The 16,948-nt window shown below is 49.9% G+C and overlaps 1 protein-coding gene across 1 annotated transcript in view; it reads left to right on the forward strand.

Moving 5' to 3' along the window:
* ATP7A (ATPase copper transporting alpha) overlaps positions 1-16,948 on the forward strand; it is a 1,086,974-nt gene that overhangs the window by 703,119 nt on the left and 366,907 nt on the right. The window lies entirely within an intron of this gene.

A 16,948-nucleotide genomic window follows, 5' to 3' on the forward strand; every position in this document is an offset into this window, starting at 1 on the left:
CTGACTTCAGGTTCAAATTTTGCTGGGGCCTACCTCAATGATATAGTTATATACAGTAACTCATGCAGAGATAACTTAAAACATCAAAACACTGTCTGTGATCAACTCAGGAAGGCTGACTTAACGGTGAATCCTGCAAAATGCCACCTAGTCAAATCATCAGTCTCCAAGTGGGAAATAGGCAGAGTTTGCCCCAAACCAGCAAGATATAGGGGTCATCCAGAATGTGAAGCAGCCCACCATGAAAAAGGAAAATCGACCTATCCTATGCCTGGTGGGGCATTACTGGAGATTTATCCCTACTTTTTCTGAATTGGCTTCCCCGTTGGATGACGAGCTGGCCAAGGCTCACCTCAACCCCATACAGTAGGACCACAGAGCTGAACTGGCCTTCGAGAAAATGAAAAACATCCTTTGTAAAAGTCCAGTTTTGATCATGCCAGAATTCACCCAGGAATTCCTGCTCCAAACTGATTAGGCCTGGGAAGAGATACTCTCACAAATCCACAAGTGGTAGGAGACACTGGTTTGTTTCATCACCCGCATTTTCTTTCCCAGAGAAAACAATTATCCAGTTGTGCAACTAAAATGTCTGGCAATCTAGTGGGCCATACCTAGTTTAAGATTCTATCTAGCAGTGCAGATATTCAGGCTGCCAACAAACCATTCTCACTTGAAATGGATGTCCTGGAAGAAGGATAGCAACCCTATTTTAAAATGGGCTATGCCTCTCCAACCTTATTCATTTGGGGTACAATAATGAGCTGGCTCTAAACAAACCAATTTTTATTTCTGCTAAGGCAGTAAGCAACTTAGAGAAGGAGGATTTAGAACTAAGGGTGGAGGTGTGTGACAGTGTCCAAGACCTGTTTGGAGTGGACAGGGTCTCTTCTCTGCCTGGGATGGAGTCCTACCTTGGGAATTGCCAGAGCCAGTCCATCACCAGGAGTTGGTGGGTGGGGGTTAGCAGACCCTGTCCTTTCTTCATGTTGCCACATGTATGCCATGAGTATCATTGTCAAACATTGCATTCATGCGCTGAGCAATTCTGGTGAGTTTCTCTATGTTCATTCCATTGTAATGCCAATACTAGCAGCCCCAGCAGTGAAACAGTCTGTGAATAGCCCGAAATGACAAAGGTTGTGCTGAAGAGACACAGAGCAGACCACTCAGTAGTGTGAACAAACCAGGCCGCTATGTGACTCGCACAATACAAGTGCTAGCCACAGTGCTGAGCACTCCAGCATTTCTTAACCACTCAGAGACATTGTACTCACCTGGGAGCGGTACCCTCCTCAACCCGGCATCACTAACTGGCTGGAAAACCCTCAGATGAACTGGTACATTGAACACTGTGGGCCTCGTTTGCCGGAGACCAGCGAAGATGTGTTTAAGTAAGGGGTCAGACTTTAGACCCATTTTGTAAATATGCCATAGTGTCTGGAAGGCACAACCCATTGCATTATACCACCTTGGAGAACTTGGGGCAGGAACCACCTAGATGAGTGAGGGAGTTTAGATGGAGAAGGCATTTGGCTTTACGCCATTTTGAGGAATTTGAACATACATCTGCACTGGAGTGTGCGTTCGCATGGGCTTTTTTGAAATTTTGTAAGAAATTGAATGATGGGAGATCAACCTCAGAAAATGTATGGGGCTAATCCACACACATTTTCCTTTGCTCGCTGCATAACAAACACATAGTTAAGTGTACTCCGCAGGGACACAACCTACACGTGCAGGCCTCCCTGTCACATTTAGCTGGAATGTGACAGCCATGGGTACATCAAAGTATCTCAGCAAGGGGGAAGGCAACACCTTTATCAAAGCATCTCAGGAAAGGGGAAGGCAACACCTTCCTACAGCCATGGCCAGGCTAATTAAATACCAGGCTCCATGGATCCGCCCTGTTCTATTGTCAAAGTTCTGTGTGGTGGCAGTGCATACTGATGAGTTAAATGAAAGCAGGCCTGTGAAGAGGCCTGGTCACAGAACTAACACAAACAAGGGACAGGAAACTAACACCTCTTTGATATACAATGTGTCCACTTGAAGTTAGCTCCCACCCCTCTGTATGGAAGGGCATTGAATGTCATGTCTGGGACAACCGTTTGCAGTAGGCAACCCTGGCAGGGTTCAGAGGGAAGAAGGTGATTTGATGGAGACAGTCTGTTCTCGCCACAAACTTCAAGGGAGACCTGTACTTTGATCAGGCATCAGAGAGCTCAATTAACCAGAGAGACCCTTTGATCCACAACAGATGGGAAGATGGGTGGGACTTCGTAGTAATGTTCTGGTTATGACCTCACACATAACAGAAGATTGTTGGTGGGGACCCAGAATTGGTTCATTAAGGGGATGCTTCACCTGCACAATCACTGGGGCCCATTTGACTTTAAAGGAGGGTTGAGCCTCTCTCTTGGAAGATCATCCGACGACTTTAGAAAGGAGTAAGAAGGACTCAGTTGGACCCTGGCTGAAGGTACCGTCTGCCTTACAGCTCCCACCAGTGAATGAAGGCCATGATTTCCAAGAGGGAAGCAAGATCCCTCCCCTAAACATCTCCCAGGTAACACAGGGGTAGATGGCGACCTCAGAGGACCCATCCAGCGGCTCCAGAACCGGTACCCAGCCAGCACACAGCATGCCCTGCTAGGTTCTGCCAGCAAACTTCCTAGATGGGAAGTGCCCGAGAGTCTCTGAACAAAGGACAAGGCCATTGCCTGCAAAACACTCTCCTCAGCTTTGGGCCGTCCACCTTAAAGGATGACACAAGCCCTACAAAGAAGCTAGGAGGAGTTCCACAACAAGCATCAACTAGCGTCCATCTTTTAAGGACAGTTTCGAGGCAGTCCAGCTTTCGAACCGCGATCGACTGCACCACTGACTTTTGTCAAGCTGCAGTCCGTAAAGCTGCCCAAGACGCCCGGACCAGCGTTCCAGATCCGCCAACCAGCACAGACGCACTGATTCTTGACCCTGAGCCGCCATGTAGGCCAGCCTGCAGCCGTCCGTCCAGCCTTGCTTGGCGAACTGCCTGCCGCCTGATTCCCACAGCTTTCTCCTGTCTTGATCTCTACACTGTCAAGCATCACGATCCTCTCAAGCAATAGGTACATTGTGGTTCTGTAACCCTGGTCCTTCTCCGAAGGCCCCTACTGACATTTATGACCCCTTGCTCTCTTGGTGCTGAAACCAAGTAACCTTGAACAGTTAAAACGTATTGCTTTACGACTACCCCCCCTGTCAGTATCCAGACTGCACCCCTTTCCTTTGTGAAACTATCCTCTGTGTTCCTTTACAGGGTGGGTTGTCTTTTTGTAGTGTGCTAGAACTGTCTGTTGTAATAATAATAGTAAAGCAGATATGTGTATACAACCTTGAATGAACAGTACCTTTAATGATTGGTTAATAATTGTATTTTTTGTTGTGTTGCAAATAACCAACGGTCCACGACCTTGCAGAGGTAAGCTGCTGTTCCGTCGACGTTACCAAAATTGGACAAGGAGGTTTATAGTGCTTCCAATCTGTTCGGATACCTTCTGGTGTACTAGAGGTGTGGGACTGATTGATGGTTTAGAAACAGATATTCATCCCTGGAACACTGGTGCCCCGAAAACTGATTTGTCACAGCCATCACCGTCAGTCAGCATCTTGGATAGGAGGGGTTACCGATCTCTAGTGATAAACCTGGGCTTGAGTTGTGCCTGGGTTGGGAAAGGAACAGTCAGCTTTAGACTAGAGCGGGATGGCACTCAGTTCAGCCCCTTTACTCTTGTACAAATAAAAACCCTTGAACTGTCTGTGAGAGTTGGTGTGTTCTTGACGCCATCTGTGACAGTCTAGTAGAGGCAATTCTGGTAGGAGAGATCCTCCTTTAACTCATTCCAACACAATGTACAAAGTGGTAGGTGTAGTGTTACCTGAATTTCCCAGTCAGATCATGAATGGCAAACCCCAGATCCTTCTTTCAGCCACCTTTTATAACGGACAACCCTGGAATTCCTGCAATCGACAACACTCTTAACATTCTACATTCCTCTGCCCAACTCCTAGATCATGCTATTACATACCTCCTCTCCTTCCTCATTCATCAACTCTTGCACCTTCTCTCCTCACTCTCACCACCCTGCCCAGATTCCATATACGTCTGCCTTTAGTCCTCACAGCATTCTTCATAGCTTTGTCAACCTGCACCGCTGTACAAGGCGTCCCCCTTTCTTCTCAGCACCCCTTTTCTTAATCCTCACCCAATCACACTCCCAAGATTTTTGGAGCGCTCAGACCCTTTCTCTCATTCACTCTCCTCAACCACACATCCTTTTTGACACCCACCTGCTCACATCCTCCACCACACAATCCTATTCCCTTGCCCATATTTACCTTTCTGCCTCATCTTGAACGGGTTCACATCCATGAAGGACTGCGTCGGCATCCTGAGAGCCATCAAACGCTCCCTCACCGCCTCCTTCATACTCCGTCCACGTGCACCAGCCATCCTCATTGCATCCATAATACACATTTTTCTTCCATTATCCGTAACAATGCTTGCGGGAAAACCCTCCCTTTCAAATAACTCCTCCAAAAATGCCACAACTGCACAGCAATCCCTTTCCCTCACCACTTTAAATTCAGCCCACTATGGCAACGAGTCCAACACTACCATGATAAACTTCCCATGGCTGCCACCAACATTGACGGGCCCTAGCACATCCACTGGCAACTTATCCCACAAACCAATGGGCACCTCCACCTTGACCAAGTGCTCTGCATATGCCACTACTCCTTTCCCAGATTTGAGATACTCCATACAATTCTCGAACCTCTGCTTTACCTCATGGTCAAATCCGGGCCACCAATGATCTCCTCTTAACACCGCATTTGTTATCGTTACTCCTAAATGCCCCTCATGGCCTTGCTCACCAACTTCTCCCTCCGCGATGTGGATACCACCGCCCAGCCCCACCTATAAAATAAACCTCCTTCAACACTGAATTCCTCTCCTCCCAGTATGCACTCTCATCCCCTCAAATCTCAACTTGTCTGGCCATTCCGACTTCACATACTGTGCTGCACGCATCATGCCCCTATACTCTCTCGTACTGCTTCCCACCCTGCCTTCCAAATCACACTTTCATGTGTCGGACACCAAATCCGTTATCTCCTCTTCACCTTTCTCCTCGCAGCCACCTAACCTAGGCAAATAGTCCACCAATACATTGTCCTTTCCTGGAATAATCTCCATGGTAAATGCATGACTTTGCATACTTGCCACCCTCCTGGACACCTTATCCAAACTCTGGACTCAAATTGTCTCGGGAGGATAGCTCAGAGGTAACGTGCTTGTCTTGAAAGCAAGACGACGCAGAGCAACACAGGTTTGATCCCCAAGTCCGCGCTTGGAAACCTCTGGGTATTAAGCGTGTTATAAATAACCCATTACAATTACAATATAGTCTTCAATGGTCTACTCCCCACACACAATTCCTAAATTGTTCAACTGCCCAATGGCAAGCCAAAGCTTCTTTTTCCAATACAGAGTACCTTTATTCCGGACCACTCAGCACCCTCGCCGCATGAGCTATCACTTTCTCACTCCCTCGCTCAACCACGCGAGTCAAACCCGCTCCAATACCCACATCACTGACATCAACAGTTAACAATGTTATCCTTTTATCTAATTGCTCCATTACTCTTGCCATATACATCTCCCTTTCTATTGCTTGGAATTCTTTCACTTTCATCATTCCACGAAAAAGACTTTTTATTAACAACTTCCTCATTTCACACACCTTGTCAGAGAAGTTATTAACAAACTGTTAATAGAATTCAATTGTTCCCAGGAACAACTGTATCTCCCTTTTAGTTTTTGGAGATTCTACCCCACTGATACTTTCCACCATGCCTTTCTTGGGCCTAACTCCTGCCGCCAAAACCTTGTGACCCAAATATTCCACTAATTCTTTTCTAAAAATACACTTTTCCTCCCTTCGTGTCATCCTCCTTGCCCCTAGTATATCCAACACCTGTCCCAAGATCTTCTCGTGCTTGCCCATCGTCTCGCCAGCAATCAAAATATCCTGGAAACCGTATACTCCACGCAATCCATCAAACAACTTGTACATCACCTTTTGAAACATGGAAGATGCCGACACTCGACGAAACGACATCCTCCGAAACTGGAAGATGCCCTCAAGTGATATGAAAGCTGTCAATTTTCCTGGCAACCCCCGCACTTGGGGACTGTATCCCTAACGGTCCCACCACCACCTGATGTCTGCACTTAACCTTGCACTTGCCACCAGAGGGCCGAATTTTTACTTGGTAGTTAATTCTTTTTCCCCATGTACTGCACTCTTCCCTCCCCCCCTACCAATGCACTTGCGTGATCTGAAAGACACATGGCCTAGTAGGATCATTGTCTCTGTCTCCCCTCTGTTCCCCCCTCCCTTGCCTTGTCGTGCCTTGAAACACCTGTCTATAGGCGCGTTATAAATGCCATATCATTTTATTCTTCTTCGAGCTCAACCTTGTGATATGCCAATGGCATGTTCAACTTACTGAAAATCAATCACTTGCCAATCATCGCTAAATTTTCCGCCAAGTTCGGTAAGGGATGACTCTAAACCACTGCACACCGATTTAACGCCCTAAGGGTGCACACACAAACGCAAGTCACCACTTTGTTTTTTCACCACCACCAACGGCAAAACCACTGCACAATGCCAGCTGTGGCGACAAGGAATGAAGAAAATAGATGAGTCTGTTTCATGGTTGAGTATCCAAAATGATTGTTTATCCAAAAGAAATTCAAAACAAAAGATGTCACTAATGAAGTCTTAGTGACCGAGCAATTGCCACAATCCATACATAATTCAGACTGAAATATGCCAATGCATTTCGGAAATCATTTCCTTCTTCAGGGCAAGTCTAGTAATCAGAGTATATATGTACAAAACACACACATTAACATCATAATAAGCACATTTTTTGTAAAAAATAAAAGAAAATGTAACATACCGATCAGCAATGTTTTCAATAGTTGGTGGATAGAAAAGACAAAATAAGAATACCCTATAAGTGATATGAAATGTAAATCAATAGCAACATAAGGCAATGAAGTTTAGTTTTACCTTATTGGTGTGGCAAATGGTGTAGAACAAAGCGGACGTGCCCACAGAGAGATGGGCCAACAGCAATGTCGTGGATAGCAGGGGTTAATATAAAATCCAATATGTTTGTAACAAATCGAATCTAGTAATCAAAAAAGAGGATCAGATCCGATGCCTCGTCATTACTGGCATACGCTTGTATTTAATAAGGTAAAAGCGATGAAATATACCTCCTGTGTGTGGCTTCACTGCAGTTAATCGGACTGCCGTGTTAAGCAGTTACCGAGACAACGGTACTTTTGTAGCACACGTGGCAAATCAAATCTAGTAGTCAAAAAAAGATGATCAAACCAGATGCCTCCATTATTCTCCAGCATGGGGTCTGGCATGGATTCACATGCTCATGAATATTCCCCGTCGTCAGGCTGGGTATCCTCGGTAAAGAAAAAACCAGTATCAGTTTCGTTTCTGATCTGTCTTTCGTAGTAATAACCAATCACTGGTCTCTGCGTCATACTGACCACAGCCAATGACTGCCCTCTACCTAAGCACTGCCTCTGGCAGCCATCTTCAGATTTTTACCGCACGTTCATGTGTTGGGATCCTCGTGCTATTGCTCTCGAGCGTTAGTGCTATTTTTTTCACATTTTTTCTCAAAAACTTCGTTTTTTTCGGTCAAAAGAGCCTCAAGCTCCACCGACTCTCCATCCGATCAACGGGGACCCGTGTCGGATTCGTCTGCGCCCCTCAAGGGTGAAGATTTCGTCGAGCTACGCTTTTGGAGGACTCCAGAAGTTTCTCAGGCCCGGACATGGCCCAGGAGAAGGGAAGCTCGACGCCCGGAAAGCTGTTCAGGATCTGCCCTGGATGCCAGCTGCAGAACCTCTTTAAGGAGGACGAACACTCCTTTTGTCTCTACTGCTTACATGAGGACAAGTCGCACGTGGAGAAGGACTGTGCGTTTTGCGGCAATATGTCGGAGCGGACCATGAAGGACCGCCATCAACGTCTCGCCAACTGGCTGGAAGGGAAGAGCCCGTCAGGCGAGAAGAAGAGGAAGAAATCCAAGCGGTCTTCTAAGACCTTTGAGGACGCCCCGGCGACGGGGGTCCAACACAAGGCCAAGCACCGCGAGTCCGCTGGCACCGGGAGCGCCGAACGGTCGGGCTCTACGGGCGCCAGGCAGGGCGCACCCTCCCCGGCACCTTCAGCCACGAGCCAACACTCTGGGTCGGGTAAGAGGAAGGGCGAGCACCCGGCGAAGCTCCTGGAGAGGCCCCGGTCGAGCTCGAAGGCCCCATCGGAGGGGGAGCGAGGCAGTGTCCCCCCCCCCTCAAGGATAAGGCGGTGAGCGCACCTAAGGTGGTGAAGGCCTTAATCCATCCGGCCAAGCCCTCTATCGATACTGTCGCGGCGGCCCTGGCTCAGCCTGTGGAGGCTACACCAGTGGTGGCGACCTCGGGGCTCAGAGTCTCCCTGCCACCTCGGAGGGAGTCCTCTTTTGTGCCCATCGATAGAACCCCCGTGAAACCCCCGGCGGGGAAGAAAAAGGGGGGGCAGGGCGTCATCGTAGATTCGGCCTCAACCTCAGAGGAAGAGTTGATTGAGGTCTTAAGCCACGGCCTTGGCGTGGAAGAAGACCGACCCGTCGGGATGGATCCCGACGCAGGTGACGACGACATCGTCGAGGGTGCCGACGGGGCCCCTGATCGCCCGTCGGATTCCCCTCTGCCAGTGCCGCAAGACAACTCGGCGGCCATTTTGTTGGCTATACAGGCCTTATGTTAAGAGATAAGGACGAGACTACCGTTGCCGACGGAGGAACCTCTCCCGTCGGGGGATCCTGAACCGGGACCTTCTGGTGCTCCCCCACCCAAGAAAAGAAGGATTCACCCTCCACCTCCTTTTCAGCCGTCGCGCTCCGTCCAGCCCTCCTCCCCGTCCACCCGAGGGGATGATACGGGGACTGACACGGCAGCGACGGGTACGGACGACGAGGATCTACCGTCGTCACCTCCCACCAGGGCTTCTCCGCCCGACGAGATTGGATCGTTCCACTCCATGATCGCCAGGGCATCCGAGCTTTTCCAACTCTGCCCTGAGGAGAAGAAAAAGGAAGGATTCCTTTATCAATGGCGCGAGGCCAAGAGGAAGACGGTCCTCGCGGTGCCTCTACTGGACGACATTTGGGATGAGGGCCTCGCCCTCCTGAAGAACCCTTCCACGACGCCAGCTAGAAGAGACCGGTACGAGAAGAAGTACCGGGTCCCGGACGCGGCCCCCCTGTGCCTCCGGGCGCAGCCTACCCCGGACTCCGTCGTCTCCGCTGCGGCCAGGAAGAAAGCGGGGGGGGTGCGGCCTCCACATCGACTTCCCCACCGGACGGCGAGGGAAAGAAATTGAACGCTATGGGACGCAGGGTCATCTCGTCTGCAGCGACGACGATTAAAGCGGCCAACGCCTTGGCTATCGTGGCCCGCTACGACAGGGAGTTATGGTACAAACTGGCTCCCCTGCTGGACTTCCTACCGGACGACACGAGGGCGGATGCCCTGGAGATCCTACAGGAAGGCGAGGTGGCGTCGGACCACGCCATCACTATTGCGACGGACATCGCCGACACTGGGTTTCACCAGTTGGGCAACGGCGTATGCCTTAGGCGGCGTGGATGGCTCAAGGCTACGGACTTCCGTCAAGACGTACAGACCAGAGTCCTGGACATGCCGTTCGATGGGAACAACCTGTTTGGGAAAACGGTGGACGATTCCCTTCAGGCCATTAAAGCGGACACTGAGACGGCCCGGGCCCTTGGGGTTCTGCAGCAACGACGGACGCCCTTTCGGAGCAGCGGAGGCAAGGGCGCCTCCAAAGGTTCCGGCGGCGGTTTCTCCACCTACCGTCAAGCGGCCCGCTCGTCGTCTCAGGAGGCCTACAGAGGACGAGGCAAGTCTGGCGGACCCTGCCGTCGTCGTCGAGGAGGTCAAGGCGGCAAAGCCTCGTCGAAACAGGATTGAACCGGCTGTGGGGTCGGGCCACCACCGACGCACCCCGGTGGGAGGCCGGCTGGCGAGCTTCGTCAGCGTGTGGGAGTCCATCTCCACCGACCGTTGGGTGCTGGACGCCTTAGCCCGGGGCCACGCGCTCGAGTTTCAAAGAAGGTGCCCGCGCGTCCCCCCCGTGGCCAGGAAAGAGCTTCACGTCCCTCAGCTTCTCCTGGAGGTAAAGGCGATGCTCAGGAAGGGCGTCATCGAACTCGTCCCAAAGAGGCTTCGGGGCTCCGGAGTTTACTCGAGATACTTCCTCGTGAAGAAGAAGACGGGAGGATGGGCCCCATCCTAGACCTGCGACGTCTGAACAAATTCATCAAGGCGCAGAAGTTCCGGATGGTCACCCTCCAGCACGTCCTGGAGCAGCTGGAGGAAGGAGACTTCCTGTCGTCGTTGGATTTGGAGGATGCCTACTTCCATATTCCCATCCTAAAGGGGCACCGAAAATTCCTCAGGTTTGTGGTCCAAGCGCGTCACTACCAGTTCAAAGCCCTCCCCTTCGGACTACGGTCGGCACCCAGGGTATTCACCAAGTGCCTTGCACCGGTGGCGGCGCAGCTGCGCCGCGAGGGGATCCACGTCTACCCCTACCTGGACGACTGGCTCATCCGAGCCAAGACGAGGGAGCTCACCGTGGAGCACACGGCAAGGACCGTCCAACTTCTCACGGACCTGGGATTCTCCGTGAACTACGCCAAGTCCCACCTGGTACCCGCACAAAACGCACTGTTTCTGGGAGCGAAGCTCGACACAGTGTCCCTTCTGGCCTCCCCGTCGGAGGAAAGGACCAGGTCCATCCTGGGCAAGGTACAGCGGATGTTGGTTTCCGAGGCGGCCAAGGTGAGGTCCGTCAAGTCCCTCCTCGGAATGATGTCTTCTTGCATCTACCTCATTCCCATGTGCAGGCTCCGGATGTGCCCGTTGCAGGAGTTCCTGGGTGCGCGCTGGATCCAAACGACGGGCGGCTTCGAGGAGAGGATCACACTCGACGAGAGTTTCCGCCGAGCGGTCCGGTGGTGGGGCAACCGCGCGCATCTGACGGCGGGCATGGACTTCCAGACCCCAGACCACCAGGAGACAGTGACCATGGATGCCTCCCTGGAAGGGTGGGGAGCGCACACCGAAAATCTGCACGCGAGAGGCCTTTGGCTCCCGACGGAGAAGTTCCTCCATATCAACGTCCTGGAACTCCGTGCAGTGTTCTGGGCCCTCAGGTCCTTCCTTCCGTCCCTCAAGGGCAAGGTGGTGAGGATCTTCACCGACAACACCACCACCATGTTTTACATCAGGAAACAGGGCGGAACCAGGTCTCCAGCGCTGTCCAAGGAGGCGCAGGACCTGTGGCATTGGGCCGTCGCCCAAAGGATGTTTCTGGTGCCGTTTCATCTGGCAGGGATAAAAAACACCATCGCCGACTCACTCAGCATGGAGCTGCGCTCGTGCCACGAGTGGGAACTACGGCAGGATCTAGTGGATCGCCTCTTCCGACGGTGGGGCACACCCCAGATCGACCTGTTCGCGACGGCGACGAACTCCAAGTGCCGGAGGTTCGCCAGCAGGTTTCCCCAGGCGAGGAGCATGGGCGATGCTTTCTCGTTCCCCTGGGAGGGCCTGTTCCTCTACGCGTTCCCTCCTTTGCCACTGCTAATCCGGCTCGTCAACCAGCTCAAGAGGTCACGGTGCAGGATGATCCTCGTCGCACCTGCGTGGCCGAGGCAGATATGGTTCCCGGACCTTCTGGACTTGTCAGCGTCCCCGCCAATCAAGCTGCCGGTGGACGCGGATCTACTCTCCAGGGAAGGAGGCGCCATCCTCCACCACGACCCGAAATCGCTGAACTTGCAGGCCTGGCTCCTGCAGCGCTAGAGTTTGGAGGATACGACATACCGGCCGACTGCAGAGAGGTTCTTGCAAAGGCCAGGGCGTCCTCGACTCTTAAATGCTACGGACACAAATGGAATAGGTTCTCTGTCTGGTGCCACGCACAGAAGATTAACCCTCTACGGATTACGGCTCCCCAGGTACTGCCGTACCTGCTGACGCTGGCCAAAGCTGGACTGGCACACGCGTCCATCAAGATTCATCTTGCTGCGATCTCCCGATACACCAGAACCACGGGCCGGACGTCCTTGTGGTCTCATCGTCTGGTGAAAGAGTTCATGAAGGGACTGTTCAGATCGTTCCCGCCGGTGAAGGCGCCGGCCCCGGCGTGGGAGCTCAACGTGGTGCTGACCAAGCTCATGGGACCTCCGTTCGAGCCTCTGCACTCGGCCCCGTTGAAGTTTCTGTCGTGGAAAACAGCGTTTCTTGTGGCCATCACCTCCGCACGACGGGTGGGAGAGATCCAGGCCCTTTCCTGCAAGGCCCCGTACTTGACTTTTCACGACACGAGGGTAGTGCTCAGGACGCACCCCTCCTTCATGCCCAAGGTACCGTCGGACTTCCATCTCAACAAACCTTTGGTGTTGCCTGTGTTCTTCCCGTCGCCTTCGTCGCCGGCTGAGAGGACTTTGCACTCGCTGGATGTGGCTAGAGCGCTGAAGTTCTACGTGGACCGCACAAAGTGTTTTCGGAAGACGTCACAACTCTTTGTGAACTTTGGACCTGTCAATCAGGGGAAGGCTCTCTCGAAGGCTTCCATTTCCAGATGGCTCTCCGGCTGTATCTTGTACTGTCATCGGTTGGCAAACCGACCGCTGCCTGGCCGTCCGAGAGCCCATTCCACCAGAGCGATCGCAGCTACCACGGCGTTCCTTTCTGGTGTGCCCCTGCTGGACATATGCAGGGCTGCTACGTGGAGGTCGACGCACACCTTCACGAAATTCTACTGCGTCGATCGGGATTCCAGGGAGGAGTCCAGGGTCGGCAAAGCAGTGCTGCGCAACCTGTTCGCCTGAGGTGAGCCTGGTGAGGAGGTAAGATTGCTCGATGTTGAGTTTGATGTAATGCTTAATGTTGAGCCTTTGCCACCTCCCGTGGTTGTGCATGTGTGTACTGCTATGTATTCTTTATTCATGAGCATGTGAATCCATGCCAGACCCCATGCTGGAGAAGGAACAAGTTACTTACCTGTAACTGTTGTTCTCCAGCATGGGTCTGGCATGGATTCACATGCGAACCCTCCCGCCTACCCCTCTGCGGCTCTTCACTTGGTCATACTGCCACTTCACGTGCTTCCAAATCTGAAGATGGCTGCCAGAGGCGGTGCTTAGGTAGAGGGCAGTCATTGGCTGTGGTCAGTATGATGCAGAGACCAGTGATTGGTTATTACTACGAAAGACAGATCAGAAACGAAACTGATACTGGTTTTTTCTTTACCGAGGATTCCCAGCCTGACGACGGGGAATATTCATGAGCATGTGAATCCATGCCAGACCCATGCTGGAGAACAACAGTTACAGGTAAGTAACTTGTTCCTTACTGGCATACAAGTGTGTGTAATGAGATGGGAGGGGTGTGTTGAGCATGAATCAAATACCTTTAAGCACACGGAGCGTGCAAATCCTCCTGTGTGTGGCTTCACTGCAGTAACTCAGACTGCCGCGTTAAGTCGTTGCTAAGACAACGGTTCTTTTGTAGCACACGTGACAGCTTCGCATCAGCGGGATGCGAGTGGTCATGAATTAAGTTATGTAGCAGGTGCTAGCCTGCGGAAATGAAGACATTAAATATTTATGAGGTATTCCCTATCTATGCCCACAATTGTGATAGCAAAAAAATAGGAAAGAACAAAAATAATAAAAATAGAAGAAATACTCCATGTTTGAAGCGCAAGTAAAGGCAGCAGAAAGGGATATTTCTAAACTCCATGAGAACACAAATATGTAACCAACTCAATCAATAAATGCATATCATATGAGCAAGTAAACAAATAAGGACCCCAAACACAAACATAAACAACAGGCAAGTACTGAAATCAACCTCATATGCTAAAGATGATCAAGATCCAGCCTCGTCGCGGAAGGTGACACCCATGGGTGGCACCTTGGGTCCCAGCCGACGTCTGGGACATGCGGCAAGGCTGATCTACGTGACACAAAGCGAAGTTTCAAACTGGAAATAGTACAAATTCTCGAAACATGTAGTCAACTACACAATAGGAAGCACACCGGAGGCACAAACAGTGCGCCAGGTGGTGAATAGTAATGTATCTCAAACATAACAGTGATAGTTGATTTCTTCATTCAAACCATTTGGAACCAGACTGCAAAGTTTGTTGATCCAAAAAGTCTCCCTGCGATTAAGGCACAGGCCCAAATCCTCATGGGGATTGTTCTTGGTCAGAACTTCTAGGATCAAAAACTTGATATGTGAGAGGTTATGATTGTTCGAGGCTCAATGGCGGGCCACAGCTGAATTAGGGTTGGAGTTGCGGATACAAGACCGGTGTTCGTTCCACCGTGTCTTCGCCGCTCTGGTTGACTGACCCAAGTAGTGTTTCCCACATGGGCATTTGATGCCGTATATGATGATCATGCTGTCACATGTACCGAATGTCTTGAGGAGAATCTTCTTACCTGTTCGTGGAAGAAAAATAACATTGCCTTTGATAATTGAGTTGTAATTGATGCAGTGGTAACGGGGAAATGTACCGGTACGCTGTGTGATCAATTTCTTCAAGGGTGGTCTTGTATGTACCAGTTCATCCCTGTGGTTCCTACTTCTTTGATAGGTGAAAACTGGTGGCTCATTGAATAGATTTTGTACTCTTGTATCATTCTTGATGGATGGTTTTCTTAATTTTATTACTCTGAGTGGAGAATTTAGATACATACACTGGTGACTTAAGGTTCCTTGTTGGTTTCTTCGGAGCAGATAGTAGAGCTTTGCGTTCAAGGGAACTGACCCTTTCAACTGCAGAATCTAATTCTTCGTGGTGGTATCCTCGTTTCAAAAATGTCTCATTCATAGCCAATTGCTGTGAGATAAAGTCATCAGGATTACTAACGATCTTTTTCACTCGCAGGAGTTGGCTAAATGGAAGGTTCCTCAATAGACTTGGCTGATGAAAACTAAGGTGGTGTAGCAAATTGTTTCGATCAGTTGGCTTCCGGAAAAGAGTAGTACTATAACAATTGTCATTCCTTATTATCTGTACATCAAGAAAAGTGATCTTGTCATGTGACATCTCCCTGGTAAATTGAACCCGTTGGTCAATGTTATTGAGGTGCTCGAAAAAGGCATCAAATGCTGTCTCTGTGCCTGTCCAAACACCAAAAATGTCATCTATGTATCGATTCCACATGTGAATATCTTTCTTCCATTCTTGTTTACTCAGAATGTGATCCAGCTCAAATTTATACATAAAACAATTGGCGTACGTCGGCGCCATGGTGGCGCCCATTCAGGTACCTGAGATTTGCAAGAAAAACTGGTTTCCGTATTGAAAATAAGAATTTTCAGCAATAAATTGCAGTAGAGATAGTATAAATTCCTTTTGTGCTCGAACATCTGGTGATTGGAGTAACAGCCATTCCACTGCTTCAATTCCAAGATCATGTGGTATGGAGGTGTATAGACTCTTTACGTCTATAGTGAACATCAGCTGATTTTGTTGGAAAGTGGAAGAATTCAGTTTTTGTAGAAAGTGAGTTGTGTCTCGGGTATAAGTGGGAGTTTTTTGTATTAGTGGTTGCAGAAAGAAATCAATGTAAATACCAAGTGGCTGATTAATGCTGTCCATCCCTGCGACTATTGGTCTACCAGGGGGTTTGGTGGGATCCTTATGAATTTTTGGAAGGGTGTCCTGGGATGGTCATTGAGCAGGAATTTATGCGCATGTTCATTTATCCAGTCCAATTCGAATGCCTTGTCAAGCAACATTTTTAGGTTGTTTTTAATGGAGATGGTTGGATAGTGGTCTAGTGTAGCATAAGTTGTTTGGTCTTGCAGTTGTCTCAAACATTCAAAGTCATAATCCGCGATATTCAGGATGACAAGGGCACCTCCTTTATCTGTGGGGCGAATTGTTATTTTAGTATCACTGTATAAATCTCTGATAAGTCTCATTTCATGGGGTTCAAGGTTCTTATGTGGTGGACTTCTGTAATTGATCCGTTCGAGATCCCGAGTGACCAATTTCTGGAAGATGTCAATAGAAGGTACATTAATAGGTGGTACAAATCCGCTCTTGGCCCTAAATTCTTGGAAATCAGGCTTATTGGTGGGTTTCTCTTAAGTTTCCAATTCCTCAAAGAATACTTTCAGTTTGAGCTTCCTTACGAATTTATACAATTCGATCTTGCTGTACTATACAGTATAGTGAGCGGAGGATGCAGGGGACACCCCTGCAGCTCACCCTACAGGAAAAAGAAAAAGCCGGGGGCTGCAGGTTTGTCCCCTACAACATCCGCTCACTATACTATACTATACAGTATAGTGAATGGGAGTTGCGGGGGACACCCCTGCAGCTGACCTGACTAAAAGTAAAAAATAAAAGGACTCTGCGGCGCTGGTTCCCGATCACGGATGTTTAAGGGAACCGGCGCCTCAGGGATACAGCGCATCGGAATGAAAGGTAAGTAGGGGGGTGAGGGTATCTTAGGGGTATGTGTGGGGGTGTGTTTGTATGGATTTGCTGTGGTTTTACAATGGATGTCCGCATGGGAAATGTACAAACATTTTTGTTTTGCATACATTTCCCATGCAGTAATTTCCGTCGCAACTGTTTCTGTCACAGTAAAACAACCCCAATTCGAGTTTTTGTCAGTGTGTCAGCTCCTTGTCTCCCACGAATGAAACCTACCTGATCTGCATGGACTAATCTGGGCATTAATGTCTCAAATCAAG

This window comes from Ambystoma mexicanum, chromosome 5p (genome assembly GCF_040938575.1).
Source record: "Ambystoma mexicanum isolate Mex_15411 chromosome 5p, UKY_AmexF1_1, whole genome shotgun sequence".
Taxonomy (NCBI): domain Eukaryota; kingdom Metazoa; phylum Chordata; class Amphibia; order Caudata; family Ambystomatidae; genus Ambystoma; species Ambystoma mexicanum.